Genomic DNA, 6,250 nt, shown 5'->3' with positions numbered 1-6,250 from the left:
GGCGCCGGCTGCATTTTCGCGCGCGCAGGAAGAGTTGGGGGTGGGGATGAAGAACCCGGAAGTGCACCATCTTGCCTCGGTTCGTCCAAACAGTAATATTTAAAACTTTTAAGGTTTTTAACACTCTCATGATTGGAGAAGAGTTAATATCATAAAGGTATCCCAGTATCACTTTCTTTAAAAAGAATTGGAGAGGGAAATTCCACTCCCAGCCATGAAGGAGTAATTGCTTTTCAACTTGCATTCTCATTGTAAATAAAAATTTGGACAAAGCAAGAGAGAAAAAAAACTGGACAAAAATCTGTGAAACAGCTGTTTTCAAACATTGGACAGCTGGCAGTACAGGGTTGTGATCACTGAGAGAATAGAAACAAAGACAGAGAGCCTTAATATGACCCTGTCATTCTGCTTGGAGATACTTTCTGGATTATAGCCCATGGAAAGACATTCCAAGCAGAGCATAGTGGTTTCACTGGGTTGAGAATAGAGATAAGGGTTCAGAGAGTGGCTGGAATTTGTGGGGCAGAGTATCAGAGAGAAGGGAAATACTCAGAGAAAGAACTTCAAATGTCTCCATAGGATCCATTGGAGTCTTTGACGGAATACTAAGCTGTGCATGCTTAGAGTGAAATTTTGAGAGACTGGGCAAATAACAATTACTAGGAACAGAACAACTACCAGGAAACTGTAAGGTGAATAATTCCTAGAGCTAATAAAGGATTGAGAAGTGGTTGAGTTCTGATCAGACATAGAAAAGAGACTTTGTTGAACCTCTGGGATGTTCAGTAGAGACCTCAGAAGAGTCACATCTTAAAAATAAGGATCAGGTAGGTAGTCCTAGAAAAAAGGCTACCACAAGCCCATACCAACTAACCAACAAGACTTAAAAGACTTGAAGGCTGATTTGCAGGTAATTTGCCTGCCAAAGTAAAGATTAACACTCTTTAAGGGAAGACTACAAAATTCAGACACCCAACAATGAAACATACACAGTGGCCAGCTTCCAATGAGATACTATTATGAAGAAGCAGGAAAATGTGACCCCAAATCAGGAGAAAAGCCAGGTAATAGAAATAGATTTAAAAAAAAAAAAAAAAAAATCCAAAACCCCCACAAAAAAACCAGATGATTGAATTCACAGTCGAGGATTTTTAAGCAGCTGTTATAAATATGTTGAGATTAAAGGATAACATATACATAATGAGGAGATAAATACAAAATACAGAAAATAACAAAATGGAATTTCTAGAGGTGAAGGATCTGAAATGAAGTGAAATTAAATGAAGACTCACTAAATGGGTTTAACAGCAGAATAGACACTACAGAAAATGAGATAAGTGAAATTGAAGATATACAAAATCTAAAATGTTCAAATGAGCATTTCCCTTGAGTGTCCTATCAGCAACCCAAATATTTCAGATTTTGGATTTCGGATTTTCTGATTAGGGATATACAACTGGTATGATGCAAACCTTCCAAAATCTAAAGCCTGAAAGACATTTGGTTTCCAAGCATTTTGGATAAGGGATATTCAACCTGCAATACAAATTATCCAAACTGTAGTACAGACAGAAAAAAGAAAAAAAAAACACAGAGCTTTTAATATCAAGTGAGCTAATACGTGTAATTTGAGTCTCAGGAGGAGAGGGGTCAGGAAGGGATCATATGAAATAGTAACTGAATGTTTTTCAAACATGCTGAAAGCTGTTAAGCTTGCAGATCCAAGGAGCTCATCTCCAAATCGAATAAACACAAAACCATACAAAGGCAAAGCATAATCAAATTACTGAAAACCAAAAAGATAACCCCCCAAAATAGACAAATTTAGGTCCAATAAACAGTGATAAGAATGATTTTTAAATTCTTATCAGAAACAATGCAAACCAGAATATCTTTCATATGGTGAGAAAAATCCAACAAAACAACCCCATGTTATCCTAGACTTAAGTCCAATGAAAATAACATTTATAAGTGAAGGTGAAATAAAGATAATTTCAAACAAAAGCCAGAAAGAATTTGTTGCCAATAAAATAAATGTTAAAAGAGGTTGTAGGCTGAAGAAAAATCATACAAGATACAAACTTGGATTTATATGAAGGAATAAAGTATGCTGGAAATGGTAAATATGTAAGTAAATATAAATTATTTTTTTCTCTTAAGAATGCTTTTAACTTACTCTTGAAAGTAAAAATAATAATGTATTGTGGGGTTTGTAACATGTAGAGGTAAAATGTATGACAATTATAATTATTGATTTGTGTCAAAAATAAATGTGAGAAACCTCATAAGTTTCATTAGTGTCTCACAGCATTGCATATTCCTTTTTTGTGCTATGCTCACTGTATTTCTTCTCATATCCATAACTCATTTTGCCTTTTAAATGACGATCTTCAAGCCCAATATCTTTCATGTATGTTTCCTATTATTTGTCATTAATAGTAATTTATTAATTTACTAACTCTAACATGATATCAGAAAAAGATCATGGATTTTGGAGTCTTAACATTACCAGGTTTAAACTCTGATATCACCTGTCCTTGTATAAACTTCTTTGAATCTCATAGAATTGTTGTGACAGTTAAATCTGTGAATATATGTAAAATGTTTAGGACAGTACCTGGCATACAGTAGAGACTTCACTACTTGATGGTGATACCAGAAAGGGGGATGGGGCACTTTGATAAAGTGTGACTCTGAAGTAACGTGATTGCTAAGCATACGAAGGTTTATCATAGAAACACTATCAGGACCTTTCATTTGGTTTTATACTAGCAGTCAAGGTGAATGGATTTAAAAAGAAATACTAGTATAAAAATGAGCAACTGCAAAACGAATTTATGTTCTCAGAAGTCAAGCTATTGGCTATGCTTATTGGGGGGGAATGGTGGATTAAAGGTGACATAAGGGGGCCTTGTGGCATATTGGTGATACTCTGTTTTTTGATCTAGGTCCTGGTTACATGAGCATGTTTAATTTGTGAAAATGTATATAGCTGTACAGTTCTGTTTACTTTTCTCTATATATGTTATACTTAAATAACAAGTTAAAGAAAAATAGTAACTTAAAGCAAAATGTAACTATAGGGTGTTCTCAGTTTCTCATGGAAGATTTATGGTAGTCCACATGTTTAGCTTTCAGTCAAATGTAACACATTTTGAACACTCATTATAGGCAATAATTGGAATGAATTTAGGTAATTCATTTCATCTGCTCCTCAAATGAAAATAGCTTGGGTGAGTACTCATGACTATAAAGGTGAAATATACACATGTGAAAATTCAGAAAAGTAGAAAGAAGAAAGTTAAAATCACCCTGAAGTTCGACCACTTAGAGATAACCACCACAAATACTTTTTATGATCATCCTTTTCCAGATATATTTCTCTCTGTTTTTGTATTGATACCCAAACGTTTGTTTATAAGTGAGTCATACTAGTCTTGCTGCTGATTTTTATTTTTATTGTAAAATTTACATAAAATAAAGCTGACCATTTTAACCATTTTTAAGTGTACAGTTCAGTGGCAGTAAGTGCATTCATAATGTTGTGCAACCATCACCACTATCCATCTCCAGATCTTTTTCCTCATCCATACTGAAACTCTGTACCTATTAAACAATAACTTCCTATTTCTCCCTACCCCCAGCCCCTAGTAACCACTATTCTACTTTCTGTATCTAAGTATTTGACTATTCTAAGTACCTCATATAGGTAGAATCAAATATTTGTCTTTGTGTCTGGCTTATTTCACTTACCATAATAGTTGTAAAGATCATCCATGTTGTAGCAGGTATCAGAATTTCATTCCTTTTTAAGGCTGAGTAATATTCTGTTGTCTGTATATACCATATTTTATTTATACACTCATCTGCTGATGGACATTTAGATTGTTTCTACCTTTTGGCTATTGTGAATAATACTGCTATGAAGATGGATATACAGATATCTGTTTTGCTTCCAATTCTTTTCAGTACTTTTGCATACGTAAACGAAATCATTACTGGATCAAATAATAATAGTATTTTTAATTTTAGGGGGAACCATTTACTGTTTTCCATGGCCATTTTACATTTCTGTCATCAAGAGCTAGGCTACTCAAAAGTAGCTGTATATATGAGGGAATATGGAAGTCACTGTGCATGCCCAGGGAATGGTACAGGCTCATAAAATAGCTCAGAAGACCTTGAGTTTATATCTTGTGCTGATCTTTACCACAGAAACCCTATGCCAATTTCAGAAAACAAAACTAAACCTGACGAGCCCTGGGGAAGAGGCAGCATCTGATCTCCAGAGTTATCACATTAGAAGATTCAAACATTCAGTAAAATCATAAGGCATACAAAGAAACAGGAAAATATGGCCTCCTCAAAGCAGGGAAAAATAAGTCACTAGAAACTGTTGCTGAGAAAGACTAGATGGTAGATTTGCTAAACAAAGACTTAAAGCAAGTATCTTACAGATGTGCAAAGAACTAAAGGAAGAGGTGGATCAAGTTAAAAAAAAAAAACAGTGGGAACAAAATGGAAATATCAATGAAAAGATAGAAAACAAGAAAAGAAACCCCAAAATTCTGGAGCTGAAAAGTGTAATAACTGAAGTGAAAACCTTACTTGAATGATTCAAAAGCATATTTGAGCAGGTAAAATAAAGAATCAGCAGACTTCAAAATAGAACAATTGAAATTATGAAGTCTGAGGAACAGAAGAAAAAACTGAGACTGGCTGCATAATCCTAATGCTTTGGGAGGCTGAGGCAGGTGTGTTGCTTGAGACTGGGAGTTTGAGACGAGCCTGGGCAACACGGCAAAACCTCATCTCTGCAAAAAATAAAAACAAAAATTAGCTACGTGTGGTGGTATATGCCTGTAGTCCTACCTACCCAGGAGGTTGAGGCAGGATCACTTGAGTCCAGGAGCTTGAGGCTGCAGTAAGCCATGATCATGCCACTGCACTCCAGCCTGAGCAACAGAGTAAGACCCTGTCTATAAAAAAAAAAAAAAGAAAAAGAAAAAAGAAATGGACAGAGCCTAAGAAACCTGTCAGACATCATCAAGTAGACCAACATGCATTGTGGAAATTTTAGGAGAAAAGAGAGAGAAAGGTGCAGAAAGAGTATTTGAAGAAATGGCTGAAAACTTCCTAGATTTGATGAAAGATATGAATGTAAACATCCAAGAAGTTCAGTGAACTCCAGGTAGCATAAACTCAAGTGAGATCTTGCCAAGAAAGACACATTATAATCAAACTGTAGAAAGCCATAGACAATGAGAAAATCTTAAAAGGAGCAAGAGAGAAACATCTTGTCACATACAAAGGATCCTCATAAGATTTTAGAATATTTCTCATCTGAAACATTAGAGGCCAGAAAGTAGTGGGTTCAGTCGTGAGCTGAGATCTTGATACCACTGCACTCTAGCCTGAGTGATAAAGTGAGACTCAAAAACAAAGAAGCTCATGCAAATTCACATTAGAGTGTTATAAGTTTAGGATGTTAAGCATAATCCCTGTGGTATCCACAAAGAAAATGGCGATACAAAAGGAAATAAGAAGGGAATTAAAACATTTCATTACAAAAAAATCAAGTAAACACACAAGAAAACATTAATGCAGGAAATAAGAGACAAAATAGCTATGACATACAGAAAATAAATGACAGGTTGGCAGAAGAAAATTTGTCCTTATCAATAATTCCTTTTTTTTTTTTTTTTTTTTTTTTTTGAGATAGGGTCTTGCTCTGTCACCCAGGCTGGAGTGCAGTAGCGTGACACAGCTCACAGCAGCCTCGACCTCCTGGACTCTAGCAATCTTCCCATCTCAGTCTGCCAAGTACCTGGGACTATAGATGCATGCCACTGCACCAGCTAATTTTTGTATTTTTCATAGAGATAGGGTTTCATCATGTTGCCTAGGCTAGTCTGGAACTCCTGGACTCAAGCAATCCTGCCTTGGCCTCCCAAAGTGCTAGGATTACAGGCATGAACTACTGTGCCCAGCCCACAGTAATTACTTTGAATGTAAATGGATTTAAAGTCTCCAATCAAATAACAGACATTGGCAGAATGGATTTTACAAAACGTAATCTTATATTTAAAAACATATATGCTGTCTACAAGAGTAAGACTTTAGACCCAAAAATGCAAATAGATTGAAAGCAAAAGGATGGAAAAAGATATTTTATGGACATAGTAAGTAAAAGACAGCAGAAACGGCTATGTTATTATCAGATAAAACAGACTTTAAATAAAGATTATAT

The 6,250-nt window shown here is 35.3% G+C and overlaps 1 protein-coding gene across 3 annotated transcripts in view; it reads left to right on the top strand.

Annotated features, from left to right (window-relative positions):
• LOC111551124 (E3 ubiquitin-protein ligase RNF103) overlaps positions 1 to 6,250 on the top strand; it is a 117,749-nt gene that overhangs the window by 80,770 nt on the left and 30,729 nt on the right. The gene's annotated exons all lie outside the window — the stretch shown is intronic.

This window comes from Piliocolobus tephrosceles, chromosome 15, assembly GCF_002776525.5.
Source record: "Piliocolobus tephrosceles isolate RC106 chromosome 15, ASM277652v3, whole genome shotgun sequence".
Lineage (NCBI taxonomy): Eukaryota > Metazoa > Chordata > Mammalia > Primates > Cercopithecidae > Piliocolobus > Piliocolobus tephrosceles.
This window is presented reverse-complemented; position numbering and strand designations above follow the sequence as displayed.